The 20,279-nt window shown below is 40.3% G+C and overlaps 1 long non-coding RNA gene and 1 pseudogene across 1 annotated transcript in view; both read left to right on the top strand.

Moving 5' to 3' along the window:
• LOC144293382 (uncharacterized) overlaps window positions 1-20,279 on the top strand; it is a 324,951-nt gene that overhangs the window by 145,789 nt on the left and 158,883 nt on the right. The window lies entirely within an intron of this gene.
• LOC144293118 (olfactory receptor 5G3-like) lies at window positions 16,792-17,729 on the top strand (annotated as a pseudogene).

Raw genomic sequence — 20,279 nt, 5'->3', positions numbered from 1 at the left:
AGAGTTAGGAGTCTTTATGTTCTGTCTCCCTTTCTGATATTTCCCACACATTTCTTCCCCCTTCCCTTATATTCCCTTTCACTATTATTTATATTCCCCACATGAATGAGAACATATAATGTTTGTCCTTCTCTGACTGACTTACTTCACTCAGCATAATACCCTCCAGTTCCATCCACGTTGAAGCAAATGGTGGGTATTTGTCATTTCTAATGGCTGAGTAATATTCCATTGTACACATAGACCACATCTTCTCTATCCATTCATCTTTCGATGAACACCAAGGCTCCTTCCACAGTTTGGCTATTGTGGACATTGCTGCTATAAACATCGGGGTGCAGGTGTCCCGGCGTTTCATTGCATCTGTATCTTTTTTTTTTTTTTTAAATTTTTATTATATATGATAGTCTCACAGAGAGAGAGAGAGGCAGAGACACAGGCAGAGGGAGAAGCAGGCTCCATGCACCGGGAGCCCGACGTGGGATTCGATCCCGGGTCTTCCAGGATCGCGCCCTGCGCCAAAGGCAGGCGCCAAAGCGCTGCGCCACCCAGGGATCCCTGCATCTGTATCTTTGGGGTAAATCCCCAACAGTGCAATTGCTGGGTCTAGGGCAGGTCTATTTTTGACTCTTTGAGGAACCTCCACACAGTTTTCCAGAGTGGCTGCACCAGTTCACATTCCCACCAACAGTGTAAGAGGGTCCCCTTCTCTCCGCATCCTCTCCAACATTTGTTGTTTCCTGCCTTGTTAATTTGCCCCATTCTCACTGGTGTGAGGTGGTGTCTCATTGTGGTTTTGATTTGTATTTCCCTGATGGCAAGTGATGCAGAGCATTTTCTCATATGCATGTTGGCCATGTCTATGTCTTCCTCTGTGAGATTTCTGTTCATGTCTTTTGCCCATTTCATGATTGGATTGTTTGTTTCTTTGGTGTTGAGTTTAATAAGTTCTTTATAGATCTTGGAAACTAGCCCTTTATCTGATACGTCATTTGCAAATATCCTCTCCCATTCTGTAGGTTGTCTTTGAGTTTTGTTGACTGTATCCTTTGCTGTGCAAAAGCTTCTTATCTTGATGAAGTCCCAATAGTTCATTTTTGCTTTTGTTTCAATATTTTATTTATTGGCTGCATCAGTATTAAAAACCATTTGGGACGCCTGGGTGGCTCAGCGGTTGAGTGCTTGCCTTAGGCCCAGGGCAGGATCCTGAAGACCCGGAATCGAGTCCCACATCGGGCTCCCTGCATGGAGCCTGCTTCGCCGTCTGCCTATGTCTCTGCCTCTCTCTCTCTCTCTCTGTGTGTCTCTCATGAATAAATAAATAAAAATCTTTTAAAAAAAGTATTAAAAACCATTTATGGAAGATCTGCTATGAAGTCCACTTGATGATCTGCCTATATATTTTACATTTACAGCTCTGTACGGTAGGTACTACACTAAAATAAAAAACTAGGATGCCTGGGTGGCTCATTTGGCTAAGCATCCGACTCTTGATTTCAGTTCAGGCCATGATCTCAGGGCCCTGGAATTGAGCCTCACATCTGCTAGGCTCCATGCTCAGCAAGAAGTCTGAGATTCTCTTTCTGGAGGAGGAGGAGCAAGATGGCGGAAGAGTAGGGTCCCCAAATCACCTGTCTCCACCAAATTACCTAGAAAACCTTCCAATCATCCTGAAAATCTATGAATTCGGCCTGAGAATTAAAGAGAGACCAGCTGGAGTGCAACAGTGAGAAGAGTTCGCGCTTCTCTCAAGGTAGGAAGACGGGGAAAAAGAAGTAAAGAAACAAAGGCCTCCAAGGGGGAGGGGCCCCGCGAGGAGCCGGGCTGAGGCCGGGGCGAGTGTCCCCAGGACAGGAGAGCCCCGTCCCGGAGGAGCAGGAGCTGCACCGACCTTCCCGGGCGGAAAGGGGCTCCAGGGAGGTGGAGCAGGACCCAGGAGGGCGGGGATGCCCTCGGGCTCCCGGGGACACTAACAGACACCTGCGCCCGGGAGAGTGCGCCGAGCTCCCTAAGGGCTGCAGCGCGCACGGCGGGACCCGGAGCAGCTCGGAGGGGCTCGGGCGGCGGCTCCGCGGAGGGGGCTGCGGGGCGGGAGCAGCTCGGAGGGGCTCGGGCAGAGGAAGAGGCTCCGTGCGGAGGGGGCTGCGCGGTTCCAGGAGCTGCTCGGGGGGCTTGGTCGGCAGCTCCGCGGAGGGGGCTGTGCGGCCCGGGAGCGCGAATCCACCAGCGCAGGATCCGGAGCACAGGGCGCCGGGACACAGCCCAGGATCCCGCCTCCCCCGGGACAGGCAGAGGCCGGGAGGGCCCAGGACAGCGAGGACGCTCCTGCCCCGAGCTGAGCAGATCAGCGGCCCCGCCCGGAGCCTCCAGGCCCTGCAGACGGAGTTCCTGCCGGAGCTGAATCCAGGTTTCCAGAGCTGCCCCGCCACTGGGGCTGTTCCTCCTGCGGCCTCACGGGGTAAACAACCCCCACTGAGCCCTGCACCAGGCAGGGGCACAGCAGCTCCCCCAACTGCTCACACCTGAAAATCAGCACAACAGGCCCCTCCCCCAGAACACCAGCTAGACGGACAACTTCCAGGAGAAGCCAAGGGACCTAAAGTACACAGAATCAGAAGATACTCCCCGGTGGTTCTTTTTTTTTTTTTTTTTGTTTTTGTTTTGTTTTGTTTTGTTTTGCTTTTTGATTTGTTTCCTTCCCCCACCCCCTTTTTTTTTTATCCTTTCTTTTTCTTTCTTTTTCTTTTTTTTTTGTTTTTTTTTCTTCCCTTTTTTTTCTCTTTCTCTTTTCTTTCCTTCTTTCTCTCCTCTCTTTTTCTCTTTTTCCCAATACAACTTGCTTTTGGCCACTCTGCACTGAGCAAAATGACTAGAAGGAAAACCTCACCTCAAAAGAAAGAATCAGAAACAGTCCTCTCTCCCACAGAGTTACAAAATCTGGATTACAATTCAATGTCAGAAAGCCAATTCAGAAGCACTATTATACAGCTACTGGTGGCTCTAGAAAAAAGTATAAAGGACTCAAGAGACTTCATGACTGCAGAATTTAGAGCTAATCAGGCAGAAATTAAAAATCAATTGAATGAGATGCAATCCAAACTAGAAGTCCTAACGATGAGGGTTAACGAGGTGGAAGAACGAGTGAGTGACCTAGAAGACAAGTTGATAGCAAAGAGGGAAACTGAGGAAAAAAGAGACAAACAATTAAAAGACCATGAGGATAGATTAAGGGAAATAAACGACAGCCTGAGAAAGAAAAACCTACGTTTAATTGGGGTTCCCGAGGGCGCCGAAAGGGACAGAGGGCCAGAATATGTATTTGAACAAATTCTAGCTGAAAACTTTCCTAATCTGGGAAGGGAAACAGGCATTCAGATCCAGGAAATAGAGAGATCCCCCCCTAAAATCAATAAAAACCGTTCAACACCTCGACATTTAATAGTGAAGCTTGCAAATTCCAAAGATAAAGAGAAGATCCTTAAAGCAGCAAGAGACAAGAAATCCCTGACTTTTATGGGGAGGAGTATTAGGGTAACAGCAGACCTCTCCACAGAGACCTGGCAGGCCAGAAAGGGCTGGCAGGATATATTCAGGGTCCTAAATGAAAAGAACATGCAACCAAGAATACTTTATCCAGCAAGGCTCTCATTCAAAATGGAAGGAGAGATAAAGAGCTTCCAAGACAGACAGCAACTAAAAGAATATGTGACCTCCAAACCAGCTCTGCAAGAAATTTTAAGGGGGACTCTTAAAATTCCCCTTTAAGAAGAAGTTCAGTGGAACAATCCACAAAAACAAGGACTGAATAGATATCATGGTGACACTAAACTCATATCTCTCAATAGTAACTCTGAATGTGAACGGGCTTAATGACCCCATCAAAAGGCGCAGGGTTTCAGACTGGATAAAAAAGCAGGACCCATCTATTTGCTGTCTACAAGAGACTCATTTTAGACAGAAGGACACCTACAGCCTGAAAATAAAAGGTTGGAGAACCATTTACCATTCGAATGGTCCTCAAAAGAAAGCAGGGGTAGCCATCCTTATATCAGATAAACTAAAATTTACCCCAAAGACTGTAGTGAGAGATGAAGAGGGACACTATATCATACTTAAAGGATCTATTCAACAAGAGGACTTAACAATCCTCAATATATATGCCCCGAATGTGGGAGCTGCCAAATATATCAATCAATTATTAACCAAAGTGAAGAAATACTTAGATAATAATACACTTATACTTGGTGACTTCAATCTAGCTCTTTCTATACTCGATAGGTCTTCTAAGCACAACATCTCCAAAGAAACGAGAGCTTTAAATGATACACTGGACCAGATGGATTTCACAGATATCTACAGAACTTTACATCCAAACTCAACTGAATACACATTCTTCTCAAGCGCACATGGAACTTTCTCCAGAATAGACCACATATTGGGTCACAAATCGGGTCTGAACCGATACCAAAAGATTGGGATTGTCCCCTGCATATTCTCAGACCATAATGCCTTGAAATTAGAACTAAATCACAACAAGAAGTTTGGAAGGACCTCAAACACGTGGAGGTTAAGGACCATCCTGCTAAAAGATAAAAGGGTCAACCAGGAAATTAAGGAAGAATTAAAAAGATTCATGGAAACTAATGAGAATGAAGATACAACCATTCAAAATCTTTGGGATGCAGCAAAAGCAGTCCTAAGGGGGAAATACATCGCAATACAAGCATCCATTCAAAAACTGGAAAGAACTCAAATACAAAAGCTAACCTTACACATAAAGGAGCTAGAGAAAAAACAGCAAATAGATCCTACACCCAAGAGAAGAAGGGAGTTAATAAAGATTCGAGCAGAACTCAACGAAATCGAGACCAGAAGAACTGTGGAACAGATCAACAGAACCAGGAGTTGGTTCTTTGAAAGAATTAATAAGATAGATAAACCATTAGCCAGCCTTATTAAAAAGAAGAGAGAGAAGACTCAAATTAATAAAATCATGAATGAGAAAGGAGAGATCACTACCAACACCAAGGAAATACAAACAATTTTAAAAACATATTATGAACAGCTATACGCCAATAAATTAGGCAATCTAGAAGAAATGGACGCATTCCTGGAAAGCCACAAACTACCAAAACTGGAACAGGAAGAAATAGAAAACCTGAACAGGCCAATAACCAGGGAGGAAATTGAAGCAGTCATCAAAAACCTCCCAAGACACAAGAGTCCAGGGCCAGATGGCTTCCCAGGGGAATTTTATCAAACGTTTAAAGAAGAAATCATACCTATTCTCCTAAAGCTGTTTGGAAAGATAGAAAGAGATGGAGTACTTCCAAATTCGTTCTATGAGGCCAGCATCACCTTAATTCCAAAACCAGACAAAGACCCCACCAAAAAGGAGAATTACAGACCAATATCCCTGATGAACATGGATGCAAAAATTCTCAACAAGATACTGGCCAATAGGATCCAACAGTACATTAAAAAAATTATTCACCATGACCAAGTAGGATTTATCCCTGGGACACAAGGCTGGTTCAACACCCGTAAAACAATCAATGTGATTCATCATATCAGCAAGAGAAAAACCAAGAACCATATGATCCTCTCATTGGATGCAGAGAAAGCATTTGACAAAATACAGCATCCATTCCTGATCAAAACTCTTCAGAGTGTAGGGATAGAGGGAACATTCCTCGACATCTTAAAAGCCATCTATGAAAAGCCCACAGCAAATATCATTCTCAATGGGGAAGCACTGGGAGCCTTTCCCCTAAGATCAGGAACAAGACAGGGATGTCCACTCTCACCACTGCTGTTCAACATAGTACTGGAAGTCCTAGCCTCAGCAATCAGACGACAAAAAGACATTAAAGGCATTCAAATTGGCAAAGAAGAAGTCAAACTCTCCCTCTTCGCCGATGACATGATACTCTACATAGAAAACCCAAAAGTCTCCACCCCAAGATTGCTAGAACTCATACAGCAATTCGGTAGCGTGGCAGGATACAAAATCAATGCCCAGAAGTCAGTGGCATTTCTATACACTAACAATGAGACTGAAGAAAGAGAAATTAAGGAGTCAATCCCATTTACAATTGCACCCAAAAGCATAAGATACCTAGGAATAAACCTAACCAAAGATGTAAAGGATCTATACCCTCAAAACTATAGAACACTTCTGAAAGAAATTGAGGAAGACACAAAGAGATGGAAAAATATTCCATGCTCATGGATTGGCAGAATTAATATTGTGAAAATGTCAATGTTACCCAGGGCAATATACGCGTTTAATGCAATCCCTATCAAAATACCATGGACTTTCTTCAGAGAGTTAGAACAAATTATTTTAAGATTTGTGTGGAATCAGAAAAGACCCCGAATAGCCAGGGGAATTTTAAAAAAGAAAACCATATCTGGGGGCATCACAATGCCAGATTTCAGGTTGTACTACAAAGCTGTGGTCATGAAGACAGTGTGGTACTGGCACAAAAACAGACACATAGATCAATGGAACAGAATAGAGAACCCAGAAGTGGACCCTGAACTTTATGGTCAACTAATATTTGATAAAGGAGGAAAGACTATCCATTGGAAGAAAGACAGTCTCTTCAATAAATGGTGCTGGGAAAATTGGACATCCACATGCAGAAGAATGAAACTAGACCACTCTCTTTCACCATACACAAAGATAAACTCAAAATGGATGAAAGATCTAAATGTGAGACAAGATTCCATCAAAATCCTAGAGAAGAACACAGGCAACACCCTTTTTGAACTCGGCCACAGTAACTTCTTGCTAGATACATCCACGAAGGCAAAAGAAAACAAAAGCAAAAATGAACTATTGGGACTTCATCAAGATAAGAAGCTTTTGCACAGCAAAGGATACAGTCAACAAAACTCAAAGACAACCAAAGAATGGGAGAAGATATTTGCAAATGACATATCAGATAAAGGGCTAGTTTCCAAGATCTATAAAGAACTTATTAAACTCAACACCAAAGAAACAAACAATCCAATCATGAAATGGGCAAAAGACATGAACAGAAATCTCACAGAGGAAGACATAGACATGGCCAACATGCACATGAGAAAATGCTCTGCATCACTTGCCATCAGGGAAATACAAATCAAAACCACAATGAGATACCACCTCACACCAGTGAGAATGGGGCAAATTAACAAGGCAGGAAACAACAAATGTTGGAGAGGATGTGGAGAAAAGGGAACCCTCTTACACTGTTGGTGGGAATGTGAACTGGTGCAGCCACTCTGGAAAACTGTGTGGAGGTTCCTCAAACAGTTAAAAATAGACCTGCCCTACGACCCAGCAGTTGCACTGCTGGGGATTTACCCCAAAGATACAGATGCAGTGAAACGCCGGGACACCTGCACCCCGATGTTTCTAGCAGCAATGGCCACGATAGCCAAACTGTGGAAGGAGCCTCGGTGTCCAACGAAAGATGAATGGATAAAGAAGATGTGGTTTATGTATACAATGGAATATTACTCAGCTATTAGAAATGACAAATACCCACCATTTGCTTCAACGTGGATGGAACTGGAGGGTATTATGCTGAGTGAAGTAAGTCAGTCGGAGAAGGACAAACATTATATGTTCTCATTCATTTGGGGAATATAAATAATAGTGAAAGGGAAAATAAGGGAAGGGAGAAGAAATGTGTGGGAAATATCAGAAAGGGAGACAGAACGTAAAGACTGCTAACTCTGGGAAACGAACTAGGGGTGGTAGAAGGGGAGGAGGGCGGGGGGTGGGAGTGAATGGGTGACGGGCACTGGGTGTTATTCTGTATGTTAGTAAATTGAACACCAATAAAAAAATAAATTAAATAAATAAAAAAAAAAAAGAGATTCTCTTTCTCCCTCTACTTTTGCCCCTTCCCACTGCTCTCTCTTTCTCTAAAAGAAAGAAATAAATCTTTAAAAAAAGGAAACAATAATCCAAAGTCATTAACTCAAGCATGCATTAAGAATGCTGAAATACGGAAAAAGCTTAAGAGGGGTGTTCTGCAGGGAGCAAGTAGCTGAAAGATTTTACAAGGTTGATTGAGGAGGGTCATTCAAAGTTTAGTTTTTTTCTAAGAATTATTCACCGTTCACATTCTTGGAAAGTAGGGGGAAATGGGTTATCTTAATCATGGGACAGGATGTAGGAACAGGAAGATGGAATGTCAGAGTAACAGCTACTGGCTGCTTAAGTGCATTTAGGGATAAGGGGTGGAGTGTGGGAACATTTGGAAGTTAAGAATTTTGGAGAATAGCTAAGATTTAGTGTTTTGATTTTTGGGGTGGTTGCAATATCTCTTGAGTTAGTAGTTAGCAGCTACACAGAGGAACTTAAACTATAAGCAGTATAAAATATGGGACCAGAGTGGTAAGGAACACTTGAAGTAGTATCATTAATAGATTCTGAAATGTCTTTGCACCCCCTTATCTTTCTTAGTCGTATCCAGGAAAGCAAGTCCAATGGATTGAAGGCAATTGTTTAAAATGCAAATATTCACATGATCTTTCTACATTGGTTCTTACCTTTACTCTACTTTTAGGGTTTTGTCAGAGCTCTAAGCTTGGCTGATGGAACATGTACTAGAAATATTCTCAGTAATTTATGGGGTACCCAGGTGTCTCAGTCCGTTTATCATTGCATGCTTGATTTCGACTCAGGTCATGGTCTCAGGGTAGTGGGAAAAAGCCCCACATTGAGCTCCTTGTTTAGAAGGGAGTCTGCTTAGATTCTTTCTCCTCCCTTCCTGCCACTCCCACTGCTTCTCAAAAAAAAAAAAAAATCTTCAGAAAAAGAAATATTCTCAATTATTTTAAGTGAAATTGGCCTGCCAATACTGATCTAAGATTTTAGTCAATTTTCCTCTATTATTTTGTTAACCAGCAATAAAAGAGAAAAGTATGGACTCTCTTATTGAGGGATAACTCATAATTAATAAAGATTTAGCCGGTGATTACCCTGGAAGTAACCACATATAATAAACAGGGAGGACATTGACTAATCTCCAAGGCCTTTGAGGTAATGATAAAACATACACACACAGTTGCCGCTAATTGTCTCCTTTTGAGAGATAATTACTATTTAGAAACAAAGGCTCCAAACAGTTATTTTTGTAATAGTTTGTGTACTTGATCTTGAGCTTCTTTTAACCTAAGATGTATACCATTATTGAAATATATTTATATTAATGTATTTTACTCTCATATAATAAAACTTTGAGGACTGTATTTTTCTGATAGCCTTTTAGTTTTTTTTTTTTTTCTGTAAGTCTAGTAAAGATGGAATTCTTAAGTAATCAAAGACTTGATAAAAACAACATGAAGCAATGGAAATTATTTCGATAAAACAGAGAATTTTTGTTTTCTAGGCAGATTTTTGTTTGTTTAGATTTTTGTTTACTAATTTTTGTTTACTTAGAAGAGAAAGAAAAACTTTTTCACAATCTTATCAAGAATAGACCAATAGTTCAAGAAAACTTCATGCTTTTAGCAGATGAAGGAAAATTAAGTTTTAGTGTTGTGTAAGTACGCCTCATCCGCCAGTCCTAAAACTAGCAGAGATGTGGATACTTGCACTTTCTTCTCTAACCTGAGCTCTCTTCTTACTCTCTAAGACAAGCTTCAGTCTCTAGTTGGGCATCGGTGACCAGGCAAGCTGCCCACAGTAGAGACCAGCCCACTGTGCAGCCACTTTTCCTCTGCTTTGCTGCAATTCCTCAAACAAATGCAGTAAAGCAGCTACCATTTGGGGGCATCTCTGTACTCAAGTGGCAGTTCACAAGCATCTGATATATTGGCCACCCTTCCTCACATAGTGGTCATGGGCCAACTCAGGATTTCCCTCCTGATGCCCCTCTCCCAAGACTCCATTCTTTGGTCCCCTAGCTGACTCACCAATTATTGGTTTGAGTACTTGAATGCCAGAGGATTTTTTTGGTAAAATCCAGAACTGGTCCTTATACACTGAGGGCAGGGAGAGACTTAAGAAAGAGTCAGGCTACTTCAGATGGCAGGTGGAAAGTTTTATAAGCTAGGGAACTACCATATGAAGCTTGTCTTAGGCAGCAGCAAGATGAGTAGATCTCCACACCTGCTTTGCCAGAATCTCTTTTTTAAGACTTTATTTATTTGTTTATGAGAAACAGAGAGAGAGAGGCAGAGACACAGGCAGAGGGAGAAGCAGGCTCTATGCAGGGAGCCCGACATGGGACTCGATCCTGGGTCTCCAGGATCATGCTCTGGGCTGAAGGTGGCACTAAACCACTGAGCCACCCAGGCAGCTCTTAAATGTTTATATAGAGGCCTTTAATGGGTTCAGTCACATACATGCACCATCAAGATAGTCTCAGCAACACGTTACCCCCTTGAGGGTGCATCCTTGAAAAGGGCTCCCACTGTGGGAAGGGCGGGCAGTGTGTACTTTCCAAGGACAGGGGCTAGGGACTCCGAGTCTCCGATTGCCTAGGTCCAGCTGAAGGGTCAAGGGATGGTTACTTATACTTGAGGACCACTTCTAGTCAGCCAGCTAACTGGTTACCTCATTAGGCAATTTTACCTTTTTTTAAAAAAAAATTCTTACATTCCCCAGAGGGAAAATTTCTCATAGATGTCCAAGAGAAGCATTTTCCTATAATAGAATTTGCTTTGTCATATTTTTTCATATCATATTATTTCCTTCTCTTGAAGTTTAATGAAGTGTCATTTTATTTATTTATTTTTGTTATTATTGTCAGTTTCCTTACTAATTTTAGTTGATTTCAGGTAAAGGAAAGAAGAAAAGGGTAAAATGACTTTGTTTTGCCTTTGTTAGTTGAAGTGTACGATATGATTTAAATTGCTACATTTAAACCATTATTGATTGTGTAATACTTTTGTTTTATTTTATTTTTAAAACTTTCAAAAAAGATTTTATTTATTTATTCATGAGACACACACACATGCACACACACACACAAAGAGGCAGAGACACAGGCAGAGGGAGAAGCAGGCTCCATGCAGGGAGCCCGATGCAGGACTTGATCTTGGGACTCCAGGATCACGCCCTGGGCCAAAGGCAGGCGCTAAACCACTGCCACTCAGGGATTCCCCAATATTTTTTTTATTTTCCATGCCACTCACAAAATACCTATAGAATATGTCTTCTTTGCAACTTTCCAAGATAGGTACTTCATAGGATGCAGACAGTTGTAAAGCTATGTCCTTGAACTTGCAAAATCAGATGATAGTCAAGAAAATGCTATGGTGGTTGCTGGAGTGGGAGATCACATCCCTTTTAGGGGATTGTGGGAAGTTTTCCAGGGGAAGTGGTGACTGAGATCATCCAACCAAATTGTGCCGGTTTCCCAATGCTGTCCTAACAAGCTACCCCAAGCTTAGTGGCTAAAACAACACAAGTTTATTATTTTATTTTATTTTTTTAAATTTATTTTTTATTGGTGTTCAATTTACTAACATACAGAATAACCCCCAGTGCCCATCACCCATTCACTCCCACCCCCCGCCCTCCTCCCCTTCTACCACCCCTAGTTCGATTCCCAGAGTTGGCAGTCTTTACGTTCTGTCTCCCTTTCTGATATTTCCCACACATTTCTTCCCCTTCCCTTATATTCCCTTTCACTATTATTTATATTCCCCAAATGAATGAGACCATATAATGTTTGTCCTTCTCCGACTGGCTTACTTCACTCAGCATAATACCCTCCAGTTCCATCCACGTCGAAGGAAATGGTGGGTATTGGTCGTTTCTAATGGCTGAATAATATTCCATTGTATACATAAACCACATCTTCTTTATCCACTCATCTTTCGATGGACACCGAGGCTCCTTCCACAGTTTGGGTATCGTGGACATTGCTGCTATAAACATCGGGGTGCAGGTGTCCCGGCGTTTCACTGCATTTGTATCTTTGGGGTAAATCCCCAACAGTGCAATTGCTGGGTCATAGGGCAGGTCTATTTTTAACTCTTTGAGGAACCTCCACACAGTTTTCCAGAGTGGCTGCACCAGTTCACATTCCCACCAACAGTGTAAGAGGGTTCCCTTTTCTCTGCATCCTCTCCAACATTTGTGGTTTCCTGCCTTGTTGATTTGCCGATGACATGATACTCTACATAGAAAACCCAAAAGTCTCCACCCCAAGATTGCTAGAACTCATACAGCAATTCGGTAGCGTGGCAGGATACAAAATCAATGCCCAGAAATCAGTGGCATTTCTATACACTAACAATGAGACTGAAGAAAGAGAAATTAAGGAGTCAATCCCATTTACAATTGCACCCAAAAGCATAAGATATCTAGGAATAAACCTAACCAAAGATGTAAAGGATCTATACCCTCAAAACTATAGAACACTTCTGAAAGAAATTGAGGAAGACACAAAGAGATGGAAAAATATTCCATGCTCATGGATTGGCAGAATTAATATTGTGAAAATGTCAATGTTACCCAGGGCAATTTACACGTTTAATGCAATCCCTATCAAAATACCATGGACTTTCTTCAGAGAGTTAGGACAAATTATTTTAAGATTTGTGTGGAATCAGAAAAGACCCCGAATAGCCAGGGGAATTTTAAATAAGAAAACTATATCTGGGGGCATCACAATGCCAGATTTCAGGTTGTACTACAAAGCTGTGGTCATCAAGACAGTGTGGTACTGGCACAAAAACAGACACATAGATCAGTGGAACAGAATAGAGAACCCAGAAGTGGACCCTGAACTTTATGGGCAACTAATATTCGATAAAGGAGGAAAGACTATCCATTGGAAGAAAGACAGTCTCTTCAATAAATGGTGCTGGGAAAATTGGACATCCACATGCAGAAGAATGAAACTAGACCACTCTCTTTCACCATACACAAAGATAAACTCAAAATGGATGAAAGATCTAAATGTGAGACAAGATTCCATCAAAATCCTAGAGAAGAACACAGGCAACACCCTTTTTGAACTCGGCCACAGTAACTTCTTGCTAGATACATCCACGAAGGCAAAAGAAACAAAAGCAAAAATGAACTATTGGGACTTCATCAAGATAAGAAGCTTTTGCACAGCAAAGGATACAGTCAACAAAACTCAAAGACAACCTACAGAATGGGAGAAGATATTTGCAAATGACGTATCAGATAAAGGGCTAGTTTCCAAGATCTATAAAGAACTTCTTAAACTCAACACCAAAGAAACAAACAATCCAATCATGAAATGGGCAAAAGACATGAAGAGAAATCTCACAGAGGAAGACATAGACATGGCCAACACGCACATGAGAAAATGCTCTGCATCACTTGCCATCAGGGAAATACAAATCAAAACCACAATGAGATACCACCTCACACCAGTGAGAATGGGGCAAATTAAAAAGTTTATTATTTTAAAGCTCTGCAGGCTAAAAAGTCCTACATGGGTCTCACTGGGCTATAATTAAGATGCTGGCAGGATTACATTGCTTCCTGGAGCCTCCAGAGGAGACCCGTTCCCTTGCTTTTTTCCAGCTTTTCAAAACTGTCCACATTCCTCGGTGATGGCCCCCATCCTTTATCTTTAAAGCCAGAGAGAGAGAGATAGAGAGAGAGAGAGCTCACAAGCAGGGGGAGGGGCAGAGGGAGAGGGAGAAGCAGACTCCCTGCTGAGTAGGAAGCCCAGTGTGGGGCTTGATCCCAGGACCCTGGAATCATGACCTGAGCCGAAGGCAGATGCTTAACTGACTGAGCCATCCAGGTGTCCCAAGTTCTTTAGGTTAACAACATCAGCAAAGTCCCTTATCTGCCACAGAAGGTACCATATTTGCAGGTCCCTGGGATTAGGAGGTGGACATCTTCGGAGAGCACTATTCTGCTCATCACACTATCCCCTCAGATGTGATATTTTTTTGTCTCCTCTATAAACCTTTATTCCAACCAAGTTGGATATTCCTACATCCTTGTCTCTGTTCATCTCCTTCTACCTGTGATGCTCTTCCTCTTAATTTCAGGTCATTGCTCAAACTTGTCTATCTTTCCACACTAATCTGCCCATGAAATTTTTCCTAACCACTTCAGCTCACAACTATCCTCCATTCTTCTAAAATTCTGTGGTTTGTTATGCCTTGGACCAAGCCAGTGATATGTTGAACTGTGGGTTTTCTTTTTATTTTCCCCATCTACAGAAGAGAATTTGGAGGAATAGAGAGTTAAGAACAAACCAAACAATAAGCCCCCTTTGCCAACAGGGACAAACTGTGGATCCAGGTAGCACACTACTCCATCTTAGCATGTGTTTACTGTTAACATCACTGCAGATGGAAAATATGGTTTGTTTTGACAAGGAGGATCTCAAAGAGGAAAAAAAAAATTTTTTTCAGGAATCCTCTGTTGGAGAGAAAAATGATATTTTGGAAATATACTTGGCATGAATGCCAATGATGTCACTTTAATTTTGTCCCTCAGCTGTAAATTTTGAGGGTTTAAGTTCTTCAGAGGCCTGGCTTAAAGTATTGAAAACTATCAGGAACATGAACCTTTTATTTTGTGCTGGATGTGAGTCAGGCTGGAGGACAAGGAGTGCTTCTTTCAGGCTCATCTGCATGGAGATTTATCTTTTTTAGTAAGTACTTAGGATGTCATATCTGCTGCAGAAAGCTACTACCAAGAAGGATTTAAATTTTCCACGAAGTCCAGAAAACTTATCTTGAAGCAGTTAATAGGAAAACAAGGGATTCTCTTAAAGAAGTGAGTATACCACATAGTGATTAAAAAAAGAAACTTTGAAATGCAGTGGAAAGATGTTAAAATGAACCTGACTTCTGGGAACAAAAACTCACCAGCCCACGTATTCCAAAGAGAGCAGTCTTTGGTTTAGTCCAGCTCTTCAGGACATGAAATAACTGATTTTTTGATCCTTTAAACCTGATCTTGTTATTTTGATACTCCAATGTCCTGAAAGAATTCCAGGGTCATAGAATGCTAGAAATGGAAAAGTCACAGAGATCATCCCCCTTATTTATAGGAGAGTCAGGGTCTCTTATTCGTGTTTGTGTGCATTTGGTGGTAGTGCATTCCTCTCAGCAAACACACTCACCTCATATGTCCACAAATATTCACAACTGCTGACAGTCAGTTCCAAAGTAGATTTTGAACTCTTTCAAATATGAAACTAAAGCAGTGTTTTTCCCAACCACTTCAGTTCACAGTGAAGATAGAAGCTTTTTCTGAAATCCTGTGGCACAGGTAGTTTTGGACTAGCCAAATACGACTTTGAAATGTAGGTTTCTTTTTATGCCTAGGTCTTCTTTCTCCCAATAGGTGTAAATTACTAAAAATAATTGATATTAGTGGCTGACATTAACAAGCAATTGCTCTGTGGAAAATGCAAGCCACAGATATTTTCTCGAATAATAATAAACTCAAGAGGCGTCAACAGTGTGTTAACTATTATTTTGTCACCATGGCTTTTCAAGGACCATATCTTAATCATTCTATCTTCAAAGTGTGAAATGTTTTTGTTTATACAAGGAATTATTTGAGTTGATAGTAAGCATATGAACCTAGAATCTTTCTTATGGATACTCCCACACCTTGTGCTTCTTACTCTAATTTTAAACAGCTTGATGTATTCTTCCTCAGTTGATGAGTTAGAAAAATATTTGCCTGAAAATTTTGTCTAAATAAAAATGTCAAGCATTTTACACATTTTTGTTAATAAAATATAAATAGGCTGTCAGAATTTATGCCTTAAATAGATTTATAAACATTACAAGGAATTAGGGGAAATAATTTTATTTTGATGAACAAAATATATTCATATATTCATAGAAATTACTGGTAGAAATTACCACTCAAGATGAAGTCAGTTGAGCTTCCAGTGGATACTTATTTTTCTATGAGATTTCCATGGAAACTTGTTATGCAATATTTGATAGATTAATTAATCTCAAAGAAAGAGCATCTCAATGCCTCCCAAATTGTTATATTCATTTGAATTATATGGTTAGTGGAATAGCCTTCATTTCATTTAATGCCCAACTTGAATCCTCTGTTCTTGTGCCACTTCTGTCTTCATGCTGGTCGAAGAGTAAATATATCCAATCTCTCATTTGCAGGGCAGTCCTTTATAAACATAAATACGATTATTATGTGTTACTATAAAATCATCCCCATTCTAAATAACCCTACTGACATTTGTTTACATTTCCCTTTGTAAGCCTTTTATAAGGGAAGAGATTAATATACACAGATATGAATATTGTCTTCATGACATCTGAATGGTACTATCCACTCCGTCAAAACAGGAACTGAGAGGGCTTTATTTCTGTTCTGTTTACCCCACCCTAAATGTTGATTATCAGGATCTGAATTTCTCATCATTTCTCACAATATCGATAACTGGTTCTGTGTTCCTAGGTAGGCATTACTATTCTATCATGTGATAAAGATGAAATACAGAGACTGAATTTAATTTCCAATACAATTTTAGAACCCGAGGGAGTTTCAGATTTTATAGTTAGACTGTTCTTGAGATGGCAGAGAATATTGAATCCAAAAAGATCAAGTATGAATTGCTCAAGTCTGCATGGGGATTACAATGGACAGGAACTAGTCCTTGGGAATACTGTTGACCAGTCCAACACTATTTCCATTACTGCCTCCTTAACAGATTAAAAAACACTTGTCATAAATTTAAGAGGCTGTTTTGTATATGCTAATTGATATTTTACTTTTTTTCCAATTGATATTTTAAAAATGAAATGTATTTTTGAATTTCTTACATAGGTTACAACTGATTAGTGGAAGAGAAGAATCAGACAGGAGTGACTGAATTTCTTTTCTTGAGCCTCACAGATCATCTCCATCAACAGATTGTCCTCTTTGTCTTGCTCCTCTTCATCTATCTTGTCACCCTGGGGGGTAACATAGGGATGATCATTCTCATATGGACTGATCCCAGATTCCACACGCCTATGTACTTTTTCTCAGCCACTTGTCCTTTGTTGATCTCTGTTCCTCTTCTTCCATTGCCCCCAAGATGCTGTGTGATATCTTTGCAGAGAAAAAAGGCATCTCTTTCACGGGGTTGTGCTGCACAGATATGGTTCTTTGACCTTTCTGTGGCAACTGAATGTTTTCTCCTGGCTTCCATGGCATATGACCAGTATATGGCCATCTGTAAGCCTTTGCTATATAGACTTATTATGTCCCAGAGGGTCTGTGTGCAGCTTGTGGTAGGGCCTTATGCCATGGCTCTTATATACAGCATGACCTATATGATGTTGGTTTTGCTTACCCTTCTGTGGTCAAATGTCATTAATCATTTCTGTGATTTTTCACCACTGCTTTCTCTTGCATGTGCAGACACTTCCATGATTCAGTTTGTATTTTTCTTTTTGGCTGGATCTATACAAATATTCAGTGGCCTGATCATCATGATCTCCTACGTTTGCATCCTGGGCTGCCTTGAAGATCCAGACTGCTGATGGGAGGCAGAAAGCTTTCTCCACTTGCTCTTCTCACCTGGCCATTGTCTCCATGCTGTATGGGACTCTTTTCTTTATCTATGTTTGGCCTGGCTCAATTTCATCCCTGGATATCAATAAAGTGATTTCTCTATTTTATACTGTGGTAATCCCCATGTTGAACCCCCTTATCTACAGTCTGAAGAACAAGGAGGTAAAAAAATGTATTCAGGAAGAAGTTTGAAAGGAAAAATTCTCTAATGCTTTTGGTAAAATAGAACTGTGCTGTGTTGTACCATAGATGTTGGTTCATAATGTGTAGTAAAAATAACACTGGGCTGAGAATGAGAAGTTCTCTTTAATCCTGGGTAGTTACCAGGTTACTTATACTTCAAATATTTTTTTCTTCAGTCTTCTGCATTGCAAAACGATGGGGAATACAACATAATTTACAGATATTAACAGTATAAATGTAATGTATGCCAGAAGAAAATCCAGAACATTTATATATTCTCAAATGTGGGATGACATTTATTATAGCAAATGTTATAAGGGAACTATATTAAATGGAAAGAGAGAGTTCATTAATAAAGGTGTCATAGACCTTGTTAAAAGTTGAACAATGGAAAGTGAGAACACAGTTGCAAAACAGGTGACTCACAATGAGTTAATGTCCCAGTAGAAAAGTGCTGAACATATATGTGTGTATATATATATACACAGTAGAGAAATGGGCCAATTGAAGGAGCAATTGGCACAACTGGAAATGCAAAAGGCCAAAAATATAAATATATAAAATACTGTTCAACTTTGCAATTGTTTAAGTAAATAAAATTAAAATGAGAATGTTCTTTTCATTTATCTGATTATCAAACACTAAAATGATTATGTGCAATGCTGGTAAGGTTACCACTGGACATAGATGGCAATTTTACACTTACCTACTTCAGCTAAGTGTAGAATAGCTACATTTTCTAAAGTAATTTGATGATTTCTACTAAAATTCATATAATCTTTTACCTAGCTATCTTACATTTGGAAATCTGTGCTACAGAAAAAAAAATATCAGACACAAATGTTACAGCATCATTTATAGGGGGATAAAAGAAAACTAGTTTGTATCTTTGGGAGAAACATACACTCTTTGAAATGTTCCACAGCTAATTATAAAAAGTGGAAATTAGATATTTATGCTTTGGTTTGGAGGAAACTCCCTCACACAATCACTGATAGATGGGGAAAAAATCAAGTCAAAATTTAATCTGTAGAACTGATCACAGTTTGTGTTGGTTTGCAACCTCCTTGGGAGGCTGCCATGAAATGAGTGACTGGCCCCCATAACAAAGGGCAGGAGAGACCAAAGAAAGAAGCAGACCACTTCAGATTAGTAGATGGCAGGTTTAACTGGCGTAACAGGCATAACATAATTTAAGAGGTTGTTCTGGGTGCTGGAGTAAGAGTGTATCTCTGCTACCTCCTGACAAATCTTCAAAATTTATATAGAAGCCATAACGGGGTTCAGTCATATACACCACCCAGAGAGTCCCAAGAACACATCCCTCTCTCAAGGCTATGTCTTTGGGGCAGCTTTTGGGAGCAGAAAAGGTCTATAGAATGCACATTCCAAGGATAGGAGACAGGGGAGGAAGTTCAGGTTGCCAGGGTCCAACTCACAGGTCAACCAGAGCTCAGGTCTTCTTCATGACCTCCCCCAACACTTTGTAAAATAAAATAAAATAAAATAAAATAAAATAAAATAAAATAAAAAAGGTGCAGGTAAAACTTACTGTGTAAAATATATTGGTACATATGTATGTACACGATCATGGAGAGAAGTGTGCAAAGTTACTGGTCAAACTGTTAACCTCGGTTACTTCAGTAGGGCGACGTTGGAAGTAGCATCGGGGGCAGGGGTTAGGGTGCTTCATGCTCATGTGAGTTGTTGGACTTGTTTTACAACAAATGTTTAATTTTGTAACTAAAATTTACTTTTGAAAAGCCGTAATCTGTGTCAAAACTGAATGAATGAATACATCTGTAAGTAAATAAATTTGGATGAATGGACTCAATGCCTTCTGGTATGGCTGCTTCTCCATTCTAACAGTCTGATTTTGTGAAATACTTTTAAATACTGGTGAATGAAATCTTTGCCAAAAACTAAGTAAAATGGGGAGGTGGGAGTGGGGATGGGGTAATTGGGGGATGGGTACTGAGGAATCCCATCCCATTGATGGGATGAGCACTGGGTATTATATTAGATGTTGGCAAATTGAATTTAATTTAAAAAATGTAAAAAAAAAAAACCAAATAAAATGGAGATATTCTTAGCAACTCTGTGCTTCAATCTCTTAATTTTTCCCTATAAGGATCAGTATTTTCTCCCTCCAACCTCCCCTCCGGTCTATAATTTTTATACAAGGTGGTAAGTTTTCTCCTTATTAAAAGCATCAAGATGATTTAAAAAATGCTAAAATCAAAGTGACCCAGTGCAAATGGTGAACTTTGAAAAGTAAACCAAATGTTATCTTAAATAGATCCATGTTAAACTACATTTTATACTTGTTGTAGCACAACATTTCATAGAAAGAATGTATGCTTCTCCTAGTGATGCAAATTCAGCATATTTCCTTTTATTCCCCCTACAAATGATATCCCAATATTGGTGTCTGGTATTTATATACCTGTAACCCAGATTTCCAAATATAAGATAGTTAGGTCGAAGATTATGAATGATTAATTTTGTTAATTGTCAGTTTTCTGAAATTTCCCAGTACCGTACTACTCAGAGTTGTTGAGACTTGGGCTTAGGTGTGCCAAAGGGACATGCG

The sequence above is a fragment of the Canis aureus genome, chromosome 21, assembly GCF_053574225.1.
Source record: "Canis aureus isolate CA01 chromosome 21, VMU_Caureus_v.1.0, whole genome shotgun sequence".
Taxonomy (NCBI): Eukaryota; Metazoa; Chordata; class Mammalia; order Carnivora; family Canidae; genus Canis; species Canis aureus.
Note: the sequence above shows the minus strand (reverse complement) of the source record. Positions and strands in the feature narration are given on the sequence as shown.